The following is a 9706-nucleotide window of genomic DNA, read 5'->3' as shown; positions in this document are numbered from 1 at the left end:
AGGTCTACAATTAATAAATGAGACCTCCTGAAACAGACGCTTCTGCAAGGAAAAGGACACTGTCAGTAAGACAAAAAGACAGCCCAAAGAATGGGAAAATATCTTCACTGACCCCACATCTGACAGAGGGCTGATTTCCAAAATATACAAGAATCTCAAGAAGCTAGCCACCAAAACACCAAACAATGAAATGAAAAAGTGGGGTGCAGAACTAGAGAATTTTCAACAGAGCAATCTGAAATGGCTGAAAGTCACTTAAGAAAGTGCTCAAAATCCTTGGCCATCAGAGAAATGCAACTCAAAACAACTCTGAGATACCACCTCACACCTGTCAGAATGGCTAAAAACAAAAATAACCATGACAATCTATGCTGGAGAGGATGTGTAGAAAAAGTAACATTCCTCCATGCTGGTGAGAGTGTGAACTTGTAAGACCACTCTGGAAATCAGTATGGCGCTTGCTCAGAAAAATGGGAATCAGGCTACCTCAAGATCCAGCCATTACACACTTGGACATATACCCAAATAATGCACGTATATACAACAAGGACATATGTTCAGCCATGTTCATAGCAGCATTATTTGTAATAGCCAGAACCTGGCAGCAACCTATATTCCCCTCAATTGAAGAATGGATTGAGAAAATGTGGTACATTTATACAATGGAGTACTACTCAGCAGAAAAAAGCAATGGGATCTTGAAATTCACAGGCAAATGGATGGAAGTAGCAGAAACACCAGAAACCATCCTGAGTGAGATAAGCCAGTCACAAAAAGACAAACATGGTGTGTACTCACTCATATATGAATTTTAGACATAGAACAAAAGATTACCAGCCTACAATCATCTTCACCAAAGAAACTAGGAAAAAAGAAGGACTCTAAGAGAAAAATGCATGGACCCCAGAGAATGAGAAGGGGCAGGAACTCCTGAGCTAATTGGGAGCATGAAGTTAGGGGAGAGGAAGCTGCCAGGATGACAGCAGAAGAGGAGTGGAGGAGAGGAAATGGAGGAGCAGAAATATTGAGTTGGGGGAAGAATAGACGAGAGAGAGAGCAGGATGAGAGATACCATATCAGAGGGAGCCATTATAGGTCTGAGGAGAGATCTGGCACTAGGGAGATTTCCAGAGACCTACAAAGATGACACGAACTGACAATCCAGGCAATGGTGGAGAAGATAACCTAAATGCCCTTCCCCTAAAATGTGATTGATGACTAATTTTTATGCTATCCTACAGCCCTCATCCAGTTGCTGATGGAAGCAGAGACAGACATCCACAGATATACACTGAACTGAACCCTGGAACTTAGTTGAAAAGAGGGAGGAATGAAGATCGAAGAGGTTGGTGCCATGTTGGAGAAACCCACAGAACCATCTGGCCTGAACAAGGGGGAGCACATCGACCCCATATGCTGTCTGGGAGGCCAGTACAGGACTGATCCAGACCACTGAATATGGATGTCAATGAGAAGGCCTCTGCACTCTGAGGGGCCCTGGTAGTGGATTAGTATTTTTCTTTAACCTAAGAGGGAACTTTGAGAGCCCATCCCACGTGAAGGGATGCACTCAAGAAACATGGGTAGGGCCTAGGCCCGGCCCAGGATGATGTGGTGGACTTTGTGGAGCCCCCATTAAAGTCCCTACCCTGCCTATGGTTCAGGTATTGCAGGATCACAACATTCACCTGTGGTTCTCTCTGTGTCTCTGTCTCTCTGTCTGTCTGTCTCTCTCTCTCTCACATACACACATACCCACACACACACACACACACATGAACACTAACACACTTTCTCCTCCCCTCCTCATCATCCAGTTTTCACCTTTCCTTCTCATTATCCTCCCCCTTCCTTCCCCTCCCCTCTTCCTCAACGTCTCTTCATTTCCCTCCTCTTTTCTTCCACCTCCTTCTCCTTGCCCTCTTCCTCTTCTCTTCCCCAGGCTCTTCCTTTCCTTCCTCTTCCTCTTCCCTCCTCCCACTTCTCCTGTCCTCTCTTCCTCCTCTCCATACTCATTTCCTTCTTTTTCCTTCATTCACTTCTCATCCCCCTCTCCTTTCCCTTTTCTTCTCTTTCCTTCTCCCTTGCTTTCTTGTCATTTCTTCCTCATACCTTCCCTCCTTATTGCCTTCCTTCATCTTCCCCTTCTTTTCTCATCCTCTCCTTCAGAGCTAGCCTGAAGCTAAGTGGTGGAGGCATGCCTAAATCCCTGGATGTTCCCATGATGACAGCAGCAGGAGTTTCTTTGCCCAATCCCTTGCCCAGATTCCAGCAGACCCCAAGCAGTTAAGTTTCCTGTGCATATATCCCAATGAACATAACAAATGATAAGCTCATAGGTCTCCAAGTCTACAGGGACTGGTTGCTTCTCATCTGACATCTGAAACAGTCCGAACTGGACATCCTATTACTTTATAAGTTTCCTTCTTCTGGCTCCTGTTGCTTCTGAGTGTACAAATGAAGTACCCTAGATGTTCTTACCCCAACCAACAACATACCACCTCATGCACCCAACAGGCCATTCTTCTTATGGTAGAAATGTCCCTTGGCCCCTTCTAATGAATGAGTTTTCCACTGACACAGGCTCCATTCTGTCTTTTTCCCCTGTTGTCCTCATGGCCACTTAGGATCTGCCTTTGTCCCTGGCCATGATCAACCTATTAACCCTGTTAACCAAGCCTGGACAAACCCAGCGATGGAAACTAGCACTATCCCTCAAGCCTCTCCTTTCTTTTCCCCTTTCTTCTCCCCCCCCTTCTTCCAACTTTTCTAATACTCTCCTTCCTTGTCATCCTTCTCCTGCCTCCCGTTTCTCTGCCTTTTCTGATTCTCCTCACGTTCTTCCTTCCTTTGTTTCCTCTCTTCTGTCTCTCCAATTCCTTCCCCTTCTTGTTCTCCTTTTACACTTCTCCACTTTCCTTCTCCACCCCTTCCTTTCTCTAATGGCCTCTTTTCCCTCCTCCTTCCCCTCCTTTTGTTACTTTCCCCTCATCTTCCTCCTCTTCTTTCTATCTTTCTCCTCCGTCTTTCTTCTTCCCTCTTCCCTCTCCTCCCCTTCCTTCTACCAATCTTTCTAATCCTCCTCGTCCACTCTTGCCCCTTGTCAATTTTCACTTTCTATTTTTCCTCTTTTACCACTCCTACCACTTTCCTCCTCCCTCTTTCTTTATCCTTCTTCCTCCACTGTTCTTCCTCCTCCTTTCTCCTCCCCATTTCCTTCTCCTCAACCTCTTTCTCTATCTATTTCCTTTCTCTCCTTCTTTCTTCCCAACTCCTCTCTCTCAACTTCTTCTCATTTCCTCTGCCATCCCCTCTTCTGCTTCTCGCTCTCATTCCTCAACTTCTCCTCTTCCTATCCCCTTCTTGTCCCTCTTCTCTCTTCCTCCTTCTCCTCCCTCACCTTCTTTTCTTATCCACCCCTCCTCTCTCTATTGTTCCTCTTTCCCCTTTCCTTCTCCACCCCTTCCTTTTCCTATATTTCTCCTTTCCCTCCAATTCTTCCTTAAATCTTCCCCTTTTCCTCTCATCCGCATCCTCCTCTCCTTTCCTCTTCCTCCCTTTACTCCTTCCCCTCCAACTTCCCCTACATTCTCCACTCTCTCCTTCCTCTCTTTACTTCCCTCTTTCTTTCTCTTCATTCTGTTCTCTTCCTTCTCCCCTCTGCCTTTTTCTTCCTTCATTTTCTTCTCTCCCTCCTCTAATTTTCCTCCTCTTTCTTCTCCCCTATCTTGTCTTCCTCCTCCCTGCTCTTCTCTTTCGTGTCCTCCATGTCCTAGCCTTTTTATTCCTCCACTCCTGTTCTTTTCCACCTATTTCTCTCCTCCCATCTCTGCCTCTCCATCCTCCCTCTTCTCCTACCCTCTCTACTAAGCTCTGTTCCCTTTATCACTATACTCTTCATCTTCCTTCTCCTCAATCCCTCCACCTTTTTCTGCTTCTTTCTCTGCTCAAACCAATGAATCAACCAGGAACTGCTTAGCTGTGTATTCAATGATTTTTACATTTTGAAAAGATTTTATATTTTTAATTATGTGCAATATGTATATGACATGTATCCGTTATGCTGATCCATTGACCCTAGAACCAAGGCCATTTTATCATGCAATATGAACACCTAGTAAAAACTCATGATGTGGAAGTGATAGAAGCACCATCACTTGAGCAATATTGTCAAATAAGCAACACAAGTTTTTAGTGAACATTTATTTGTTTTGAATATTTAATATTTTTTATATCTGATCAGAACCATAAGCAACCTGAAATATTAAGCCCTCTTGTACCTGGATAGTTTTCAAGAACATCAAATACACAATGAAAGCAGCAAAGATAGAAATGTTTACTGTTCTAGGTCATAACAGAGTGGTCTGCAGACCCTCAGAGGGCTTTGAAGCAATATGCAACAGAAGCCATTTTGTAATTGCTCGCACCAAACAGAGAAGTGGACTTCTCTGCTAGGTAATTAAGGAAACCGTGCATATAGCAGGACACTTACATAAGACTTTGCATATTAAGTGACGAATGGGCCAAAGCAGTCCCATGTTCACAAATAATCACAGGAGGTGTGGAGCCCCGTAAATCTGAGACATCGGAATATCTGGGTAAGCAAGGAGGATTTCGGCATACTGGGGTTTTTCAAACTGACAGAGCACCTGAATGCTCAGCATCTTGGTGAAATACTCTCTAACTCCATATACAAGTTCATCAACTGAATATTCCAAATTATCAGACTTTCTCTGTAACTTCAAGAAAGTCACATAGTTTTCAAGAATGTGATATACATTCTTCTCAGCGGGGAGTTGGAATAACTGCTTCTGCTTGTTTACCAAGTCCCAGTCCTCAACAACGCATCCTTTTAGTTGTTGAGGCAACTTCACTTCAACTCCCATTCTCAGATTCACTGCCTGCATATGCTGACCAGTGGTGACAGCCCCAACCACATTCTGATGAGGACCTTGGCTACTTAGCTGGTATTACTACCAATTCTGCTTTCTGGAGCATTCTTCGTGTGCTCTGGTACTGGCACCGTAGGCATAGATCCTGAAGAATGTTTCTCTACATGAATGCCTTGCTTCATGGAGTGATGACCTTCCTCCACAGGGCACCCATTCTCTTCTGTGTTACTTTCCTCTTCTGAAGTATTCTTCAAGTTCTCTGGCACTGGCACCGTAGGCATGGATCCTGAAGATTTCTCTATATGAAAGCCTTGCTCCATGGAGTGATGACCTTTCTCCACAGAGCCCACGTTTTGGACTGTGTTACTTTCTTCTTCTGGAGTAATCTTCATGTGCTCTGGCACTGGCAATGTAGGCATGAATCCTGAAGGTTTCTCTACATGAAAGCCTTGCTCCATGGTGTGATGACCTTTCTCCACAGAGCCCGCATTTTGGCCTGTGTTACTTTCCTCTTCTGCAGTATTCTTCATGTGCTCTGGCACTGTCACGGTAGGCATGAATCCTGAAGATGGTTTCTTTACATGAAAGCCTTTCTCCGTGGAGAGATGACCTTTCTCCATAGAGCCCGCATTTTGTCCTGTGTTACTTTCCTCGTCAGTGTAGCTGTCGTGAAAATCAACACTCTCCACAGAACTAAATTTCTTCTATGTGCTCATTTTCGTGGCGGAGTGCTGTCTCTTTTTCTTAGAAGGGTGGCCCCTCTCCCCAGTAGATTCTCTTGGAAGATGGGCCTTTCTCTGCAGGGCGACTCTTTTTGAGAGAGCAACTTCTCTCCTCAGGTAGATGTTTCTCTGCACTGTGGCCTTTCTTTAGAAGCCTGCCTCTTCCTGTGAGGTGATTTTCCCCTGCAAGAGGGTCTGCTATCTGCTGACTGACCCGCCTCTGCAGGGCTGATTTTCTTCTGGGGGCGACTTCTCCATGTCGGGTGTTCTTTCCCTGTGGAAGGTTTTTTCTCCATGGTGTAACCCCTTTCCAACAAGCGACCCTCCTCTGCAGGGCTGCTTCTGAGGTAGCAATCTCTCCCTGCAGAGGTATCTTCACCTGCAAAGGGTATGCTCCTTGCCAAGTTGACTCTTTCAACTGAGCAACTCTCTTCTCCAGGGCAGCTTTTCTTCTCAGGCCGAGCTCTCCCTGTGGGGTGATGTTTCGCTTTGGAAGGTCTTTTCTTTGCAGTCTTACCCCTGTCCACAGAGAGACCCTCCACTATAAGGCAGCTTTGGATGCGGCTGCCTCTGCTTGTAGGGCTATCTTCACCTGCCAAACTTCTGCTCGTTGCCCAGTTAACCAAGTCAACTGAGCGAACCTTCTCTGCACCCCGGCTTTTGAAGTGGTGATCTCTCCCTGCAGATCGACTCTTGCTTGCTGAGTATTCCTTCTCTGCTAGGTGACTTTGTTTGTCAGGCCGACCTCTCCCTACAGGATTATCTTTCTCTGTGGAGAGTCCTCTCTTCACAGAATGGTCTCCCTCTATCTGGCCATCTCTCTCTGTACAGCTAAGTTTCTTGGCTGGGCTGTCTTTCTCTTGAGGGTGCTGGTTTTCCATAGAGGGTCCTCTCCCATCCAAGTAACTTTTCAAGGAAATTGCTTCTTCTTAGTAGAAAGACCTTTCTTTGCATGTTGACTTCTCTCAACAGGGCGGCCTCTCTCGCTATAGGAATCTCTCTCAGCCAAACCACCTTCCTCTTAGAATGACCGCTTTCTGTAAGCCATTTTTTCTTGTTAAGGCAACCTCTCTGTGCAGGAATATCTTTCTCAGATGAGCGATGCTTGTCGAATGAGCAACATTTCTCACAAACGGGATGCGTCTTCCCAGAGAGTTGCTTCTTGGACTGATTTTTTTTTTGCAGAGGTTCTTTTCCCTGTGGCAGAAATTTCTTCTTCTTTGCAATTGCTGTAGTGTAGCTGAAGCATCTCACCCAAGGGTGTCTTAAACAAAACATAGTACTTCGTAACAATGTATCTTTTCTCTGCCACACCATCCTTCTCAGTGGAGGGATTTTCTCTACTGTGCAGGTTGTCTCATCCGAGCGACCTCTCTCCACTGAGGGACCTTTTGTGGCTGGACGGCCCCGAGGTCTTCTTGGAATAGGTGACTGAAGACTTGTAGTCACGGCTGAATTCTGTCCTTAGGAGGTATTTGTCCCCTTTATGACACGCCTCTTACTTGGTATCAGCTTCACAAAGTCATCACCTTCAACCACATGCTGCTCACCAACATGAGGCCTTTTCTTTCTGGAAGTCATTGAAGCAATCTTCTGGCTTTATCTTCAGAGAAAAAGTGAATTCCCAGATTTTCTGTTTTTTTTTTTTTCTGCAAAACTGGACTGGGTACGATCCCATAAGTCTCTAGTCTGAATTAGTTCTATAATCCGGATCCAATCTCCTGGTTGTCTATCATATTAACTCTTTTTAAGGACAGCAGAGGACCGGGAGTAGGGAGCTCAACTGCCTAAGGTCCAACCGCCAGTGCAAAGTCTTTGGCAACTGTCTGTACACAAACGTCATCTTGGGAGCACAGGTGGCTTAGGCCCTTCAACCAATTAGCAGTCTTATGTAAATTGCAATATGTTCCATAGCCCAATGATTGGACAACCACTCTGATGTCATAGTAATGGCGCCTGGGCAGGGGGAGAGGGCTTCCTTTTCTTTACTTTTTTTTTTTTTAAGACCAGATTTTACAAAAACTAACAAAGATCCATCCCAAGCTTCTTCCTCCTCAGTGCGGGCATTAAAGGCATGCATGTCTTGCTTATCTTTCTTGATTAATTCATCTTCCTTCCTGTTACCCTTTTTCTGCCTAAATCGCTTGGTTCTTACTCTTCATCATGAGTTCAAGGGTATGGAGAAGCTATAGGCTTGAGCTTCCTGCAGCTCAGAAGCAGAAAAAGAAAAGCGTGTCATCTCCAGCATCTCATTACTGAGGAAGAATAGGACTCTTAGCAATGAAAGAGATATCTTGATAGAGGGGACCATCATGGGTTAGGGAGAAACCTGGTGCCAGGGAAACTCCAAGGAATCTATAAGGATGATCCCAGCTAATACTCCTAGCAATAGTGCAGCGAGTGCCTCGACTGACCTTCCCCTGAAACCAGATGGATGAGCACTCTGTCATCACAGAGCCTTCATCCATTAACTGATGGAAGCACATGCAAAGATCCACAGCCAAACACTGGGCTCCGGGGGTCCAGTTGAAGAAAGAGAGAACTGATCATATTACCAAAGGGATTCAAGATCATGATAGGGAAACCACCACAAAGACAGCCGACCCAGTCTAGTCAACACATGGATTCTAGACCCACTGCCAAGAAGCCTGAATGGGACCAAACTAAGCCCGCTCTGCATGTGGGTGACAGTTGTATAACTCGGTCTCTTTGTGGGACCTCTGACAGTGGAACCAGAATCTGGTGCATGAGCTGATTTTGAAACCCATTCTCTATGGTGGAATACTATACTCAGCATTGATGTACGAGGGAAGAGATTGTTCCAACCTCAACTTGGTATGCCAGGCTTTGGAAACTCTTCATGGGAAGCCTTACCTTTTCTGAGGAGCTGATGGGGGTCAGTAGAAAGGAGGTGGGGAGAGAACGGGAGGAAAGGAGGAAGGGGATACAGTGGTTGGCATGTACACAAATAAAAACTTAAAGAGAAGAAAGTTCTCTTTCCATCCTCCCTTTTTCCATTGCCTTCAGGACTGGGCCACTTCAGAGTGTGGCAATGAGTTTATTTCCATTCTCCCTGAGGATGTAACAGATACATTAATCTACTAAACCATGTGTCTTAAAAATATGCTGATAGAATTAATGTTTTTTTGAAATTTATTTATTAGTTCTAGTTAGGGAACAAGCTTATTTCAAGTCCCTTCCCCATCTCCCTCCCCTCACCACCATTCCTCTTCCCGCACACTCAGCCCACCCCTCACCACATCCACCCACCTCTCCCCAGGCAGGGTAGGGCCCTCAACAGGGGCTCTGCAAAGTCCACCAAATCTTCCTGTACTGGTCTTGGGCCCTTCCCCATGTGTCGAGGCCCAGAGTGTAACCATTCACGTGGGATGGGCTCTCAAGTCCCTTCTTATACTGGGGAAAATTACTAATCCACCACCAGAGGCTCCCTGGAGTGCAGAGGCCTCCTTATTGACATCCAAGTTCAGGGGTCTGGATAGGTCTTGTACTGGCCTCCCCGACAGCATCTGGGGTCGATGTTCTCTCCCTCATTCAGGCCAACTGTTCCTGTGGGTTTCTCCAACCTGATACAGGCTCCTTCGTCTTCATTCCTCCCTCTCTTCAACTAAATTCCTGATTTCGGCTCAGTGTTATATCTGTGGATGTCTGTCTCTGCTTCCATCAGCCACTGGGTGAGGGCTCTAGGATGCTATAAAGAGAAGTCATCAATCTCATTTTAGGGGAAGGGCTTTTAGGTTATCCTCTCCACCATTGCCTGGATTGTCAGATCATGTCATTCTCGTAGGTCTCTGGAGATCTCCCTGGTTCCAGATCTCTTCTCGGACCTATAGTGGCTCCATCTGATATGGTATCTCTCATTCTGCTCTCTTTCCTCTATTCTTCCCCCAACTCAATATTTCTGCCCCTCCATTTCCTCTCCTTTACTACTCTTCTCTTGCTCTTATTGTTGCAGATTCTTTCCCCCTACCCTCATGCTCCCAATTAGTTCAGGAGTTCATGCCACTTCCATTCCTGGGGAATTTATACCTTAGAGTTCTTCATGTTTCCTAGTTTCTTTGAGAAAGAGGATTA

General features: G+C 45.6%; 1 pseudogene; it reads right to left on the bottom strand.

The window, feature by feature from the left end:
• Positions 1-4374: 4374 nt before the first annotated feature.
• LOC113838822 lies at positions 4375-4886 on the bottom strand (annotated as a pseudogene).
• Positions 4887-9706: the final 4820 nt, after the last annotated feature.

Source organism: Cricetulus griseus, unplaced genomic scaffold (assembly GCF_003668045.3).
Source record: "Cricetulus griseus strain 17A/GY unplaced genomic scaffold, alternate assembly CriGri-PICRH-1.0 unplaced_scaffold_6, whole genome shotgun sequence".
NCBI classification, from domain to species: Eukaryota; Metazoa; Chordata; class Mammalia; order Rodentia; family Cricetidae; genus Cricetulus; species Cricetulus griseus.
This window is presented reverse-complemented; position numbering and strand designations above follow the sequence as displayed.